The sequence below is a fragment of the Varanus komodoensis genome, unplaced genomic scaffold (genome assembly GCF_004798865.1).
Source record: "Varanus komodoensis strain SLA01 unplaced genomic scaffold, ASM479886v1 scaffold8, whole genome shotgun sequence".
NCBI classification, from domain to species: Eukaryota; Metazoa; Chordata; class Lepidosauria; order Squamata; family Varanidae; genus Varanus; species Varanus komodoensis.
The window spans coordinates 25,252,207-25,270,501 of record NW_025336481.1 but is presented as its reverse complement, the minus strand read 5'-3'; the positions used below and the strand labels follow the sequence as shown (position 1 = coordinate 25,270,501).

The 18,295-nt window shown below is 41.4% G+C and overlaps 1 protein-coding gene across 5 annotated transcripts in view; it reads right to left on the bottom strand.

Moving 5' to 3' along the window:
• Window positions 1–9,220, bottom strand: part of ATP2B1 (ATPase plasma membrane Ca2+ transporting 1) — an 80,341-nt gene extending 71,121 nt beyond the window's left edge. For 2 of the 5 annotated variants that reach the window (XM_044454862.1, XM_044454866.1), the window contains exon 1: window positions 8,722–8,980. The gene's annotated coding sequence lies outside the window, so the exon portion shown is untranslated. Of the gene's footprint in view, window positions 1–8,721; window positions 8,981–9,047 lie in introns of those variants that run through there. The other 3 variants (XM_044454863.1, XM_044454865.1, XM_044454867.1) reach the window with 3 other exon arrangements.
• Window positions 9,221–18,295: the final 9,075 nt, after the last annotated feature.

Genomic DNA, 18,295 nt, shown 5'->3' with positions numbered 1-18,295 from the left:
AAACCCATCAATTGAATATCTAGCATTCTTATACACAAGAGAATAAAACTAAATCGCTGGACACATCAAGCCTAGAAACAGTTACTAAAATGAAAGTTATTTATTTATTATTTAAAACATTTGTATGTCGCCCAATTGTGCCACAGCACCTCTGGGCGGCTCACAACCACGAGACAGAGAGATAATAAAAACCATAACACATTAAGAACAGCAATAAAATACAGGAAAACATACAGAACAAAGGTCTATGGCAATTAGTTATTGCAATGTTTTTTTGTTTTTTAAGAAAGGCCTTCCCCGGCACCAAAAAGAAAGTAAGGGAGGCACCATGCAAATCTTCTGGGGAGAGCATTCTAAATATGGGGAGCAGCTACAGAAAAGACCCTCCTCCTAGTGGTCATCCCTCTCACCTCCTTAACGGATGGCTCACACAGGAGGACCCCTTGCATAGATCTCAAAGTTCAGGTAGGCATATATGGGTGCAGGTGCTCCCTAAGATAACCAGGCCCTAGGCCATTTAGGGCTTTATATGTCAACACAAACACCTTGAATTGGGCCTAGGCCACAACTGGTTATCAGTGAAGATCTTTCAGTATAGGTGTTATGTTGGCTGCTCTAGGGGCTCCCATCACCACCTGAGCGGCCCAATTCTGTACCAACTGTAATTGTCGGACAGTCTTCAAGGGAAGCCCCACGTAGAGCACACTGCAGTAATCTATTTTGGATGTTACCAGTGCACGGGTGACTGTTTTCAGGCTCTTTCTGTCCAGGCAGGGCTGAAGCTGTGTATCCTCCATAGCTGGAGAAAGTACCCCTGGATACCGAGCTCACCTGATACTCCAAGGACAAGCCCAGGTGCAGGAGTACCCCCAGACTGTGGACCCTGTCCCTTAAGGGGAGTGCAACCCCATCCAAGAGTACTCAGTGAAAGGCAAAATTAATTATTCTGGATTAAACATATATATTTTTAAAAGGTTATTGTTTATCCAGATGACTTGAATTTTAGCAGAGATTGTGACAACAGATAAAAAAACCAATAAAGGTGCTTATTACTACCTTTCTCAGGGAGGCAGGAAAGAGATTATGCAGATCAAAGTTCTGCAGATTCACTGTCCAACAGAAATCTCCTCTTTCCTGCTCACACACACATCACCTACTCAAACCCAGTTCAATGAACAGCAGAGAAACAAGGAGAACAGTAATGATCTCTATGCCTTTGTGGTTTAATCCAGCAAAAAGCAGTGAGATGCTTCTTCTGCCTCTAAGAACCTAGCATGAAGAAGACAAGACATTATTCTTTTCAGAGTTTTCTGCCATATAATGCTATGGCAGCCACAAACTCAACAATAGCCTCAAATAGCAGTTGACTTTTAAGAAAAAATGGTAGATCTCTACAGAAATATAAATTTTCAGCCTGGGGATGCAACCAGTAATTTGTGAATAGTAGCATTTTTTTGCAGGAAAACAAAAGCACACTGACAAAACATGCTTAATTCTGTAACACTGTCTAGTTTACAAGGAACTTTTAAAAAGCAGCTTGTCTAGAGCTACATATTAATCATAGTTAAGTACCAATTTGAACTTGGGAATCTTGGTAGCTAATTTCCTCCAGTGAACTAGGAAGTTAATATACTGGAGAAAATTATGAATATGAATTAAGAAAACCACATGGGCTGGAGAAACTGACAAGATGGATCATGGGTCATTCTAATCTGATACAATAGTTTGGTTTTCCAGGATTAGAAGGGATCTACAAACAGATTTTATGGAGGCAGAGTATTCTTTTGGAGTAGGCTGCATAACATGAGGCAGTGATTCCCAAAGTGGGTGGTACTAGGCCACTGGGAGCAGCAGAAAGATCCGGCGGGGGGGGGGGGGGGCAATGACTGGTTGTTTTAAATTTACAGTAGAGCAATAAACCTTAACCCTAATTCAAAAAAAGAGATATGCAGGCTCTAGGAATGTCACCCAAGAGGAATGGGGGCAACAGCATAAAAAGTTTGGGGACAACTGATATAAGGCAAGTGAGCCAATTACAGTCCCCCACCCCTAAATATTGGCAGCAACATGCAGTGAGAGATTCCTAAAACTGTTTGTATGCCTATTGGCAAACCAGACTGCACAGTCCCTTCAGCACACACAGGTTACTTCTCCTCCCTAAAATCAGGCAGTGTGGCTGCCAGTTTTTTTTCATTTTCTTGCTGTCATCCAATTTCATTATTATGCACCAACTGTAATCTTCACTGTGTGAACCATTCTGAGGGAGTGAAAGCTGTATTACTATGTGTTGCTTAACAGAGATAAAGTATAGCAGTTCAGATATAGTGTATAACACACTAAACAAAGGACAGGCAACTTGATGCCTTTTGGATGTTTTTGACAATATCTATAATCCATGACCACTGCTATGCTGTATGGGGATTATGGGAATTGTGGTTCAACATTTTTGGAAGCACCAGACTGACTACCCTGTGCTAAGCTTGCACTTTATTGTCAGTTCAGTGGTCATGACAGCATGGAGAAGCAGAGCAGGACCAAATGGCTTACATGCACCAGCATGTAACTGCATCAGCAGTCCATTCACAATAAGCCAGGGCTACATGGAATCCCAGATTACTGTGCTGTTCAAGTAAGGCCAATGAATGTAAAGAAATAAGAAATGGAAGGATAAAGGGACAACTGATTAGATGCAATGATCTGCAGTACGGAGAAGAGTAGGATTCCCAGTTAAGACTCCCAGTTTTAAAACTTGTACAGCTGTGCCTTTAACAGCAAACATTAGTAGATGACAATGTTTATGTACAGGTGGAGAAAAGCTTCAATCAATTGAATTGGTTTTTTAATTATTTGGCAATCCTAGGAAAGAGAAACTCAGAAATGTGTGAAGAAACAAAACAGAGATGCATAAATATATGAGGAAGCATACATATGAGGATCAAAAAGAAAAAAGGATAACCAGACTTTATAGTGAGAATGCACTAATGAAAGGAAAAGGAAGAGCTTAGTAAATGTAACTACAAATACACAATGAGGATACAGAGGGAAAACTAAAGTGAACAAGGGATGCAGAAAAGGGTCTACTAAAATGCAAGGAGATACACAAACAGGAACAGGTGGCAAAGCATGCATGCAGAGGATGTTAAAAATGGAGGATGGACAGCTTAGTATGTTAAGAGAAAATATATGCTAGGATGTGTAAAGGTAGTTGACAAAAGTAAAGGTTAAAATGTAGCAGATATTTTTCTAAACATCAAAGAACCCCTCAGTTCATAAAAATGTAAACTGGCCCTCAAGCATCTAATCAACTGAACATCTGAGCCACAGGTTTGAAATACGGAAATTTACCCCTATCATGAGCTCAGATCGGATAGTACAGTCATCCAATTCGCCAGTCTCTTACTTGTTGAAAATGCTTAAACTAAACAAGCAAGTAGAAGTGTACACTGCTCTTATACAGAAGAATTACTGCTGGACCTTTAATATACCCGGATTTAAGAAAGCGGGCACTAATGTGAACCTAAATAGTCATCAAACAATGGCAAGAGAGGCAGAGAAGTGGGGTGAATAAATTGCAAGGACACACAAGAGAAAATGAAAGCAGAAAGCAAGATTGGAGAAGAACCCAGTCAAGTAGAAGAGGAAGTGACAAGTGCTACATCCTAATCTAAACTTTGAAAAAATGGGTGATTTAGCACCTCTGGAACAGGCTCCATTTCTATTACAAGGACATCAGATTTCTTTTTCAAATCCAATATGTTATCTGCAATTATATTTCATATCAGGTCAACCATCAACATAATTAGGTTCCAAATATATTCTAATGAGCAAAGCTTTGCATTACTCCCAGGCCAGGAGTCCCAAGAATTTCCAGATGAACTGAAATGTAAATCTTTAGTTACCAAGAACGCTCTGTGTGCCTCTGAACTTTTGAGACAGTCCCATATACAATGCATTACAGAGGTGACATGTTAAGGTTACAAAGGCATCAACACTAGCTTTGAGCTCTGATAAGACTAAACAGAATTGACAAACAGCTGTCATAACTACTGCCACAACTTCATAGCCTAACAGCATCTCCAAAGCTGGCTTCCTACTTGATGCAGAGATCCCTTTTCTGATGAGCAACCCAATTTTTCTAGGCTACAGACCTGTCAACAGCTATTACCTTGGTCCTTTTTAGATCCAGCTTCCAGAAGTTTACCAGAATAAAAAAAAATGGTTTGCTGTTCCTAGGATGCAACATTTGAATTTAATGTTAAGAGGATGCGAGTAGGTACCAGATATCTAATAGCTCTACCAAATGGAAATTACACAGAATTTAAGAGCTATCAACTCTTCTCCATACAACACACAGCTTGAATGGACCTTGCTGATGAGCAAGATACCACTTTCTCCTTTTAGAATAGGCAGTAATTTATTAATTTACTATCATGCTTTTACTTCTGCGAAGAATACTAAGTGAAATCCAAGTATATCAGTATCAAGAACTTTCAACCATCAATTGTATTTTTTAAATTAAGCTGATGGCTAAAACATGATGAAACAATGTTGTTCAGTATGCAAAGGGTTGTGTCCAATAGCATCGCTGTGATAGTGGAAGAGAGATTTCTTGTCTCTATTCCCAAATCAGCAAGCTGCTGAAAGCTGTCTGGATGGTTTGAAGTCCTTCCAGAGCAGGTTTGTGGGAGGTGGGACAAATGGGAATACATGAGAGAAAGATGACAGGGAAGCCCTATTCCATCTGTGCTCTTGACTCCAAGCTAGGATACACACAGAGGCAGGAGATCATTGACCACAACCTGCAACATGTTTAAATTTAATTGTTTAGTCATGCAAAAGGATGAGGGACAAAGTTCACTCATTCAATTGCTAACATTTTCAGGTAGGGATGGAAAAGTTCCTGCCTGAAACCCTAGAGAGCCACGGCTAGTTAGTGTCGACAGTACTAGGCCAGATGGACCAATGATTTAATTCAGTATAAAAAGGCCCCTTCCGATATAGTTATCACAAGAATGAAGGATTCTAATTGTTAGCAAGTGACCAAGAAATTACACTACCACTTATCTTCATTACAAACCAAATACTGGGGTGGTTTGAAATAGTCTGCCAACTTTTGCACCAGATAATAAAAACTGCATAATTCTTCATGAGGAATAGGATCAGTTTCACCGGTTTTCAAAATGTTACAAGACAACTTTCAGTTGTAAAGTAAAGAGAACACTTCTTTTCATACTAGCCTTCTTTTTAGGGCGGACACCAGTCTTTAATGTACTGCTCAGTACCACCTCCACATGAGTGTCATGTGCAAGTGTCATCCTCCCCTTCCTTTCATGCCCCAACCAATTATGGTATGAGTAAAACGTTTCAAAAGGAAGTGCATACTGCAGACAAAAACCATCTTTTGAATAAATAACTTCAAAAAATGCCTTATTCTAGAATACTAGAATTCTGATTCATAGCTGGTTTTAATCCCATGTCAGTGAGCATTTCAAAGTGAGCCATAAAGCTCAAATATAAGATTTACAAATCACATCGCTAGAACAATTTTAGAAATGGATCATTTAGGTTAATCTATATTTATGCAACAAACTGCACCAATGACTGACTTGCTAACTCAGCCTTTATTTGAAATGTTACATGTTGTGGATTGCCAATGTGGGAAAACTCTGTTGAGATATGTTTCCACTTGTGGACAGTGGCGTCTAGCAGATGAAGTAGCAATGCAAAACTTCTTTATTCTTACTAAAATCCAGCCAAAGGGTAGCAATACCAATGGCAGACAATCTGGAAAACATATGTACTTCTTAGTACTAATATTTGCTATTATTTTTACATGCCCCTGCAAGACAAGGAGCAATACTAACCAGGAAAAAAAAACCATTATAAAGACCAGAAACATAGATGCTAGTTAGCGTGTGCGGGAGGACCCATAGCTCAGTGGTAGATGACATGTCTTGTATGTAGAAATTCCCAGTTTAATTCCACAGCACCTCCAGGTAGGGCTATTGCTGTCAGTATTCACAGTTGCCAGTGCTGAGTACATGGACAATAGTCTGACTCAGTATAAGGCAGCATTCTATGTTCCTACACATGTATGTGAGCTGAAGGGAAAAATTGCCTATGAGACACTTCATACTGATTGCTCAGTCAGATAGTTAAGCTATGACATTTGAAAACAAGATAATGAATTCATCAGAAAGAGTTATAACATTTCATGTGGGAAACATTTAAGTTACCCTTACCCCGGATGAGAAATCCCATCCATCCATTTCATAGACACAACACTCAGTTATCCATGCTCTTAAAAGAAACAGCATTTTAATTTTAGAAGGGATATTACTACTCAATAAAGTGAAACAGCACTCACAGCATTAAAACCATTAGCACACAATCATGCTTCAAGCCTACTCCACATTCACAAGCCATCTAAGCAATGCATTTAATACCAATGGATCAACCTGCCCAAAACAATGTTTCACAAATACATCAATTCCTAATTAAGAAGCTATGTATTTCACCTTTTATTTCATTTTTTTTTATTTGCAGACAAGCTATTTGCTATGCCAAATTATTATTGTAGTGCTACAGTCATCATTAATCTGATAAACAAAGCGCTTTAAGCTGCACAATTATAAAGATGTACCTATACATTCCAAATATTTAACACCCCCAAAGTACTGGGAAGTGCTTTTTTATGCACACAAAGGGTTGCTGTTGTTATTTTGTGCATGAACCTGCTTTACTGTCTGAAAAATACATCGTATGTTAGAAACTAGTTTCCAAACATGTTGAGATCACTTGCTCACTTTTATATGTCAAGACACTAATCACTATATCTGCTGCAAATATTAAATGTGTATTTCCCAAGTTTGTACACTCCTTGTAAGAATGTAAGTTCTACATATCTATGCTGATGACCTACATTCTATCCACTGCAACACCTGGTTTAGATCTAAGCGCCAAGGATCTGTATTTGGTTCTGTATGCTTAATATTCAATAGTTTCACAGAGAACTCCAACCCAGAAAATATGCATAGCCTTCAAGTCTATGGGACAATAATATTTTACATTATTTACATTACTTAGCAGTAATATCATTCTCATTCATCAGTCTGGAAGAGGAGGGAAACAAGGTGAGATAACTGAAGTATGCCTAATGCCAACATGTGAGTTTACAGGAAAGGGAACATTTCAACCAGGGTCTTCCTGTATCCTGCTCTCCACCACTACACTATACCAGTTCTAACAGATGCCCAAGCGTAGACATTTCATAGTGAAAAACACAAGATGTACTACTCTGAAAATGAGCCACTATCTTGCTGTCTTAGGCATACTTACATTTTCTAAGTATGCAAAAGGAGCTCAACTATCATTCAAACAAGTAAAGCGAGATGAAAGAAGAGAGTTACACAGGAGCTAGGTCTACTACTGAGCTTGATCAAATACATAGGTCAAAAAAGAAAGGTACTTCAACTAGGTGCCGCCTACCTTTTTTTAAGAGCCTGGATCTTTTCTATCTTAGGAGTGGTTACAATTTATATTAGCGACAGATATCAAGGTCAACTTTATCAGATAGTTTCCATGCACATGGCTTTCCAATAGGTCAGAAGTTTCTCCTTCAGCTATCTCCAACTTTTTACATCCAAGGATTAAATGTGCCAACTGCCTGGGAGATGGTTATAGGAAGATATTCTCCAGTCACCAGTCTTCTATGTAAGTGCCTTCTGTGTGTGGCATAGTACTTCCTTACATGAATTGCAGGCAGCAATCTTCCCCCTCCATCCCACCCCTTACCACTCCTCCCCTGGGGTGAAGGCTTCTCCATGAACTCAGTGCTGCAACATCCAAAGGTTGGATATACCACTGCTGGGCAGAGATGAACAGAGACATGCAAATGACAAGTCTTACACCATACAATGATTATTTGGATCAGCCTCATTGGCCCATGCTGCATTTAGAGTCGCTTCCGAAACAGCTTTATCAGAGAAGACAGCTTTGCAGTAGAAGAAGAGTATGACCCATCCGTTTTATTCACAGCTACTATCCCCTACGGGAGGAGAGAGCCATGCAAGAAGTAGTACAGGATGAAGAATCTTCATTGTCCAGCTTAAAGTTCAGAGCTACCGCCTCCACCCCCAGCGGGGTGAGGCTGACCTGCTGGCACCCTGCAGCGCGGGTAATAAAGGCTGAGGCTGCGGGGGATGAGGATAATGCCGTGCAGTGGCGGCAGTCTAATCCCGGCTACTTAACCCGGCAGTGCGAGCCGAGAGCAAGAAGCACCTTCACCTAACGGGTGTCCGCCGGCCCATTGTAAAAGGAAGAGCGCGTTGGCGGCCAAGAGGGAAAGGCGCACCCGGGCACTGGGGAGCCACCGGCCGCGCGCCCCCTCTCTCTGCCCAGGTAGCGGGAAGATTCGGGGCCGCCAGCGTCGCTCCGCGGCTGCCCTCAAGGTCACAGCACGCGTCGTTCGAAGCGCTGGGCGCGGGCTCTCCCGGCCCACCGAGAGAGGAGAGGGGACACAAGCAGGCCCAGGTCTCAGCGCCCACCTCCGCCTCCCTCGGTTCGCCAGTCCCCCGGCCCGCCTGGCCTGCGTGGCTCAGCGGAGTCCTGCCACCTGCGCCTTCGCGACGAGGTGCCCAGTCCTACGCCCTCCGCGTCCCCGTTCTCCCCCTCTCCCCATGCCCGCTTCAGCCGCGCTCTGCTCCCTGTCTCTCCTCTTACCTCAGCTTCCAACGCCGCCAAGCCCCACACGGCGAGCGCCGCCGCCGCCAGCACCACTGCTTCCTTGCTAGCCGCACAGGGTCCCCCCACCCCACCCCAGAGCGCGCGAGCCCAAGCCGCCGCCAAGCCCGCCTGCGATCTCCGAGGGGAGGGGAGGAGGAGGAGGAGGAGGAGGAGGTGGCGGAGGCGGCAGCAGCAAGGGAAGAGGAGGGAGAGCTAGGTGCCCTGCCCCGCCCTCAGCAGTAGCTCCCCAGCCCTGGTTAGTCGGCGACGGCAGGCAGGCAGGCGTGCAAGCTGCTTTCAGGTCCCTCCCCAGACGAACACACCGCGGAAGGAGCCGGTCCCTTCGTCGCCTCCAGCTACAAGAGGCGCGGTGGCGGCGGCGGCACTACGCTTCCTTCCATCACTCACACGCTCGCCCGCTTCTTCGATTCTCGCCCACGAGCCCTTTCTCAGCGCAGCAGGAGACTCCGGGTTCCGAACCGGCCCGGTCCCCGTCACGTGATGGGGTCTTGCTCGGGTTAGAGGAAGCGGAGGGGGTCCCTAGGCGCGGCGCCTTCATGGGTGTGGGGAGGGGGCGGGTAAGAGAAGGGGCGGAGATTGGGACTGGTGCCCGAAGGGGCGGTGTATACTGCTGTCCCAGCCGCCTCTTATTGGTCAACATTGCCTGACGTGCTTGTTTCCATGACGTATGTGGGTCGGGCCGAGGCGTTTGATGAGGCCCGGCGGGCTCCGGGTCGTTGACTTTGCCACGAGCGTCTCCCTAGAGAGGAGGAGGGGGACAGTGGGTGCCGTGCTCTGTCCCTCCCCCACACTTGCCGGGCCCCGCCCCCTCGTCATGCTCTGACCCTCCCCAGCCAGGCGGGGGCAATGGCACGGGGGCGTCCGGTGCGCAAGCGAGCAGAGCGCTCTTCATTCAGGCTGAGAATGGCTAGCGAGATGCGACTGGAAGCGGGCGGGGGACAGTTGGAACACCCCGTTGCCGCCGGTGGCTGAAGCAGCGGTTGGTCAGTTTCCAGGCGTAACATATTCGCGGTCGAGAGACCGCAAAAAGCCCCGCGGCAAAAGGAGCAGCGGCTGCGACAGTTCATGTGGCGAGCGTCGGCTGCAGCGGCTCTGACAGCATGAAGGAGCGAGACTTAAACGTGCCCGAGCGACGGGCACTCGCCAGGGGAGGAGCTGGGCTGAGGGACGCGAAGGAAGTGCCCCAGCAAAGCAGACGCAGTCTTGCGCCGTTTCTCTCCAGCCACCCACAGGGCCGGTATTTACGGGCTGAGAATGGAGGCTGATTTCTGCCACACGCACTTGTTGATGCGATGTAGGGAGAAAGCGGATTTATTGTTCTGCTGCCTGTCATGTCGCCCTCCCGTCAGCGCCGCGATGACGACTCGCGCTGCTTCATGTTTAGTCATTTCCTCGTTTTGCCAAAGCACTTACACCCGAGTAGCTTTCCTGTTGTGTGTGAGTCAGTGAGGGACATAAGGGAACTGTGCAAGGCTGTCGTCAAGATACCAACACGGTACTTAACATTTTAATCAATATCATTTCTCAGCAGTGTCGGTGAGAACTGACAGCCCAGTCCTAAAGTGTTTACATTCAACTGTTTTTCTGAAAAGCGCCCCTCTTGGGGACGTATATACTACGTGGAAATTGCCTCCTTTAGCCCCATGTTCTTTGTGGGTCAACTGTGTGCATTGGCTCAAAAGGAAAGCTGAGATAAGAAAAAATGCAATTTCTAGGCGAATCTTCTGCAGGCTTGACTTCCCATCACTGCTACTACCTTAGGCCTGACATTGCAAACGTTGCTCAAATTCTGCCTGGTTTGCTGGGCAGTTCATGTTTTTTGAATGTATTATGTGTTTGGACTTTTTGAATTTGGAGCTCCACTGTAGAAGCAAGCCAGAGAGTTTCAACTATTCAACAGTATAAAACTGAAATAAAATAAAGAACACTCAAGATCCACCAAACTGTTCTTGTATGAGTCCCAATATACAGGTATGCAGGATAAGTCCCAAAATTACACACTCATACTGTCACAGCTGTGGCTCGAATGCTCATAGTTTGATAGGATGGTGGTGCTTGATAATGCTTCGCCTTGCTTCAGAGGTAAACTCAGCGTATTTTTACGTACACGCAAAACTGATTTAAGAGCTCCAAGGTGGACTTAGTTTGTTCCTCCCACCTCTATTGACACTTTAAGAAGTGAAAGCACTGATTTCTACCTGTTCACTCAGTAGCTTTCTAAGGGATTGCCGTGGATCTTCTCATTTTATCTCTCATCCAGCTAGGCCAAAATACTATTCTCAGGCTTTGCTCTTAGGCTGGTCCACCTCAACTGTCAGCAGGAAACCAAGAGAGTGCACCCTGAGAGTGCGCCCTGTTATATTGTTGTATATAACAGGATATCAGTGCAATTACAATAACACTTAGGAATAGAAGAAGATCCATGCTGAATCAGACCAAAGCTGCCTCTAGTACAGCATTCTGTTCAAACAGCTGTTCACAGGGTCCCATAAGCAGGACATGAGTGCAACAGCACCCTTTCCCCCAAATTCTGAGCAGCTGATGTATATAGGCATACTACCTCTGATCTGGAGATAGCACATAACCATTGGGAGCTGTTGATAGCCTCTTCCATTAATTTTTCCAATTCCCCTTGAAAGCTGTCCATATTGGTGAACGTAACTACATCTTATGGAAGTGAATTCTGTAGTTTATGCAGCGTGTGAAGGGATATTCCCTTTTATATTTGAATCTCTCACCAATCAGCTTCATGAGATTACCCCAGGTTCTGGTATTATGAGAATGCAAGAAAAAAGTCTCCTTATCTACTTTCTCCATACTATGTGTGATTCTGTATACCTCTGTATACTTCTCTGATGATCAGAACAGTATTCTCTTGGAGGTTGCATCATAAAATTCTATGGGGACAGTATTATATTGCCAATTTTATTTTCTCTTCTTTTCCTAATTATTTCTAACATGGAGTTTACCTTTTTCACAGGAGACTGGGTCAATATTTTCATCAAGTTTATATTGAGCTGCATTTGCCATTTTGGTGCCCATTTATCCCAGTTTGGAGAAATCCTTTTGGAGTGCCTCACAATGCCTTTTTATTTTAAACATCTTGAATAATTTGGTGTCTCAAAAATAAATGGATCACAAATAAAATGTACCTAGAAAACTATAAAGAGGGAAAGGGAGAAAACAGAATCTCAATGCATGCTAAAATTCTCCACATATTGGTTCTCTACCCTGGGACAAATAGTCCCTAACTTACTCGATATCTGCCAGTGGATTCTGATCTAAGCTATGAGGGCCCAGCAGAGAAGCTTGATGAAACTTGGTGTCAGTTAGCTGACTGCTCTTAACTTGTCTTTTTTGTGCCTTCTATAACTATAGTGCTGGTTTGTTTTTAAGTAGTCCAAAAGTATCTTTGCTATGGCTGTCATGGATAGAATAAAGTCAAGTTATTTTGAAGCCTGTATCTACTGCAATATTTGTAGTGCAAAGGAGTCATACTTGTTTTCTTGATAAGAAGATGGAGTGAAAGGTCAGTGGAGAAAGACTAAGAGAACTTGTTACATTTTTTACCAAAAAATGAAAGAATATAACAATTTTTTCTTAATCATAAAAAGCAGTAAATCATAAACAAGTTCGTCTAATACAGTTACTAGTACAAGATGAAAGAAGAAGAGCAAGATAATACAGTGGAAAAATATTTACGACAGCAATAACAGCAGCAATGAAACAAGATTAACTAGATATTTGCTGGTTAGGTGATAAGCAACCATAGCAGTTAATGTGTCAAGCTATCGCATCAGTATCCATCAGTGCTTAAAGAAAGTATTGATGAAAGAAGGCTATTATGGTAACTTATCTATTTGTATTCTAAAGTGAGAATTTATGCTCAAGATTCATAATGTGCTAGAACATTATTAATTCCATTGAACATGTTACGTAGAATCGTTACCAATTGCATTTTATTAGATTTCCTGGTCTGTTTGTTTTCCCAATGTAGCTTTAAAGAGAAGGCCATAAAAGATTTTGAATATTCAGATAGCTAGTGTGCCATGTCATCATACTCCATAGCAGTATTAATGAAAAGTAGATGAGACCATTCTTTAACCCACTACTTGTTCTGGAGCTATCATTTGCAATGTTGGGCCCGACTCATTTGCGAGTTTGCTTTCAATACTGTGCCTGTGGTCATATACACAGTGCTAAGAGAAACCAGGCTAGGAGACTGAGACCATGGTAATAGATGTAGCAGTGTTTGGAGGGGGAGGTTGTTAAAGAGCCATGCTGCCTACTGTAGAGTAGCACCCTATATTAGTAAATGGATCCTGTCATATTTGATATTACAACTGCTTGTTTAGCTTGCCCTTATGCTTTATTGCACTTGCTTGACCTCCGTTTGCAACTTTTCAAAAAGCCCTATGGTCAGAGAGGAAGAGCCATTGCTATATTTGTTTCCTGTCTGGATGCAGCTAAGTATTACCTTTCTTATTCAAGCTATAGTTAGGTCAACTGAACAATAAAATAATGAAACAGACACATCTTGCAGACTAATATGTGATTTTTCCCCTAACTGTTCTGGGCAGGAGGAAGAGATACTTCAGATACCATGCATAACTCTCTCTTGAGCCTTCTGCAGCTCGGTGCCTTCATCTGTAGTGATGATTGTGGCTTAGCAAGACTTCCCCAGATATTTAAAATTGCATTTAAGCACAATGCTTTCTGGACCTAGAAGATATATTCCATTCAGTTCTTTGTATGCTAGCTCCTTAACAGACACCTTGGTTATAAAAGCTAATGATATATGTTTTTAAGGTGCAGTCAAGGAACCAGTTGACCTAGATTCTTTGGAATGTCAATTCTACTTTTGCATATCCATCATAAATAATGAATCTCCATAAGCAGAAGAGAAGAAAGAACGTAGTCAAATACATAGTTTCTACCCAGAGTTTCAAATATAACAGTGAATTACCTGTCTGCAGATTATGTCTGTGTCAATGCAACATTATTCATACAGGTTTCTGTGTGGTCATTTCAGGTTACACAAGACTGGATTTGGACAACTGGGAAAGGAAAAGAAGTCACAGTGGCTTCTATTCCCCACCCTGTGTATGCTAGTTGCATGTTACTAAATGCATGGTGGTTTCTAAACCACTCTGCATTCCCTGACTTGTTCTAAGATGTTTGGGTTGTTTGAAAGCCATCCGCAGGCAACACAGCAACTTGTGCTTAGTGCAAACAATTCTGGAAATGAGATGGCCACACAATGGTCATGCAGAGTGCATGGAAAAAAACCAACAGTGGCTCCTTTTCCTTCCCTGGTGATACACACCAAGCCCTAGTTAACCCGCAAAACACACCAGAGCTCTGGCTGCTTTTAAGTGTCATGATATTTATAATTATTTTAACAGAAACTATTCATTTGGATGTATGACTGTGTTCTATGGAACATCTTTGGTACAAAATCCATCTTTGGTACAAAAGAGTGCCTTCTGTGTACACTCTTATCAAGTGATGTTTCTGAAGTGCTGGGAAATTTTCTACCAGAATCAGTCTGGTTTATTTATTTATTCATTTAATTTTATACCACACAATAGCGGAGGTTCTCTGGGCAGTTAACAAAATTAAACAAAATTTAAGAGGTCACAAATACAAAAATTAATTCTAAAGAACAAAACCATAATAGCAATTGCTATTGTTCAACATGGAAACATAGCAGCAGTGCAGAATAAAATGGAATATCTAAGAGCGAAGTTTAAAGGTTAACCTGTTAAAATGCTGGAAAAATAATGTCTTCATCAGGCTCCAGGTGCACCTCTTTGGAGAGCTCATTCCAAAAATAGGGGTACCACAACAGAAAAGCCCCTCCTCCTGATAGCCACCCACCTTCCTTCCTTTGGAAGGGGCTTCGGGAGAAGGACCCTTGAAGATGACCTTAGGGTCTGGTCAGGAACATATGGAAGGAGCTGATCTTTCAGATAACCTGTTTTATATAGAGGGACAGTCATATAATAAAACTACAGTTGCAGTAGCCCTAATTGGCAAATGCCTATTCTATGATACTTTGTGTAATAAGTGATTCAGCACTGTACATGTCTTGCAGATCTGCAAAAGTAAAATAAAGCAGTACAAATTAAGAGAGCAGATAATTACAAATCCTTTCTTAAACTTAGCATCATGACAGTGGTTACATATCTGTACCTTCTAAAGATTTTCTTCTAGTATGTCTAATGTAGAATTTGTAATCATATTACAGAATCTAGAAAAGAAATGTTATAAGATTAATTTGACAAGGTTGCCTCAGCCTTCTTTTATTATTCCTTTATTACTCTGCACATGGTGGGCAGGAAAGAGGGTTTATCACATAATACTTTCCTCTTGAGAAAGTGGGAGTAGAGATTACTGTCTTCACGCTAGCTTCTTGTCAGCAAGAATAGTTTGCCATAATTAATTGCCACATGAAGTAATTTACTCCTTTTCTGAGCTAAATGGGTATCTTAGAGTCAAAATGCCTCTTGCAGTATCTCCTGGGGAGTTATAACCATATGAAGCACAATCCACCAGGAACTTGTCTGCGCAAGTCTCATCGCAATGTATAGAAGCTATACAGTATGGTGGTATATTTGCATAATTCTGTTTCAGAGTGAATTGCATAGGAAAACTTACCATTGGATTGTTGTAACTGGATTTACTTGGTAGCTGAAAATGAACTGTCCTTCACAGTATAAATTTGTGAGAAGTCATGTCAACCAAGAATGGCTGAGAAAAATCTTGTGGGATAAGTGGTTCTCATTCCACCCCAGTCTAAATCTATATAAAACTGTTTATAGGCTGATTTTAAGGTTAGAACCCTTACATTTTTAATTGATATCTTCTAGCCTTAAGAACCAATCATTGTGTTAGAAAGTAATGTACTCTTTCATAATTCCTGCATGAAATTATATATTTGTTCTGGAGGAAAGCAAGAGTCAAAATCAATAAGGTCTTGAACACATAGTCTGCCTTCAGAATCACATATGTAATAGCCAGTGTGGTGTAGTGATTTCAGGGTTCGACTGGGACTCAGAAGATCCAATTCTAGTTTCCACTTGCCCTTCATTTCATTTCATTCTATATGGTCCAGTAGCCAAAGCTGTCTGGGCGATTCACAGTAATTCACAAAATAGCCCCCTCCCGCTGCCGCCATGCAATACAATGCAGCATAAAATAAGGATACAAATAAATACACATACCATAAAATACAGCATAAGATTTCTATATACAAACTATAAAACAATATAAAAATCTAAAATATCCTTTTCAAACTCTTTCAGGTATGCTGACCATAGGACTGCACCCCAAAGATCTCAAATCTAAAATTTCTGATCTTCCAAAATTGTATAGCTTTTCCTTAAGATCAGTCTCTGTATCAGAATCTAGGAAATTATAGGCTTCTTGGCTTTATGACTGGTCTGAATGAATTGGTTGAAAGCGTCATTAAAAATGAAATTAAAAAGCATATAGAAAGAAAGCATACAGAATGAGAATGGCTTCTGCAAAAGTAAATCTTGCCTCACTTGCCTTTGAGAGTTCTTTAAGCAAGGCAGTAACCTTGTGGACAGGGATGGCTTGCTAGGCATTGGTTACTTGGACTTCTAAAGGCTTTTGCCAAATATCCTTATTGAGGACTCTGAGAAAACGTAAGCAGTTATGAAATAAGAAAAGAGGTTCTTTTATGCATTAGTACCTGGTAAAAGAACAAGAAATACAGAATAGGAATAAACAGTATATTCTAATCTGTATTAGGAACAATGTTTTTCATTTATTCATAAATGACCAGGAATTAGGAGTAAGTAGTGAAGTTACCAAGTTCACTGCTAGAACCACATTGTTTGGGGTAGTTAAAACAAATGAGGATTATGAAATCCTCCAAATGAAGCTCTCCAGACTGGGAAAATGAACATCAAAATGGCAAACAGAGTTCAATATAAGGAACTGGAAAGTGATACTATGTGGAGCAAAAATAGAAAAAGAAATCCAAGTCAATTATAAACTGAGAGGATTTGAGCTAGTGGTGACTAGTACCATGAGAAAATTCTAGTAACAGCCATAGTATGTTAGATAAAAATTATAACAGTGAACAGGCTTTGGCCAGGGGACTTGCAAATCTACACTTGGTGTTCCATAAAGGAGTGGGACAATGGAGATGATAAGTCATAAATTGAAAGTGGGGTTAGGAAAAGGGAGAATCAGTAAGTCATAGAGGAACTATCAAGATAAGAATAATAGCAGTATTCTTACCTTGAGCGGTGACTTCCTTTGATGAACATCAAATGAATGGACAACTTGGCAAATTGTTGTGTTGCCCAACTAATGATGTTAATACTAGCACGCTTTGCTTCCATGGATTTTTTATGAGATGAGGAAATGTCCTAAGACTTTTGTTACCACTTGACAGGAGCAGTATGTTTGCTAAATTATATTCATCATGCACCAGTGAATGGGGCTAAGTCTCAATAATATGCTTGTGGAAAAAATATAAAATTTGTGAGCACCGACATCCTGCATAATTGTGCCATGTGGAGAATTAAACTTGATAAAAGATTTCCATGTATACTTAAAAAGGAACTCCACTTGGAGACTTAGCAGAGTGGTAATGCAAATAGTTGGAAGTGGTGAATTCAAACCACAATTTTTTCCCTGATGTGCTCTGACTTACATGACTACCAAGCAAGGTTTCCTTTCTTCATAATACATAAAAGCAGTTAAGCTAATGACCTCTATGAATAAGGCAGAAACTTTGTTAATTTTATAGAGCTGTTAGTTGGCGATAAACATTTTAACTCCCACATTCAAATTAATCTCCTTATATTAAGTTATCATAGACACACATGTGCACACATAAAGGGGAAATATGCAGGAAATAATTATAGTCATGACACATTAATGTTTATTTGAAGGTGCAAATTTCTATCAATATATTTGATTTATATAACCTCAAAAATAATTACCTGTAAAATCTATATACTTTGTACCAGGCTCACAAACAATAGAATCTCAGCTTCCAAGTTAAGGTTAAACAAAGGCAAAACAAATAGGACTTGACTATTTTTGGTGTGGAGTACAATAGTTTTTTCGATGATGGTATGAATTATCTCAAATTAAAACTAAATAATATTAAAACATTGTTACCACATAGCTGAAAGACTTTGGGCTTGATATCTGGGTGAAATCATTGAGTCTGCCCAGCACATAAATATTTTGAAAGTGAACATTTCAGTAGCTTTCTCGTATACGTATGATTTTCCAGAAACATGGGGTAGAGCACATAATCCAGCCATTTGTGCATTTTTGATACCGTCACATATCTCATCTTCCTTTCTTCTCTTAATTTTTTTTCAAAAGACATACATACCAAATCAAATCAATAACAGAATTATTGTTTATTTCATATATATGCATAAACTGGAAACTTGAGAGAAGTTCCTTAGCCAAACCATAATGAGGAAATCTAGAAGCACAGTCTTATCACCCCTGCCAATAATGCTCATAAACTTCTGACCTCAAAGTTCAGTGC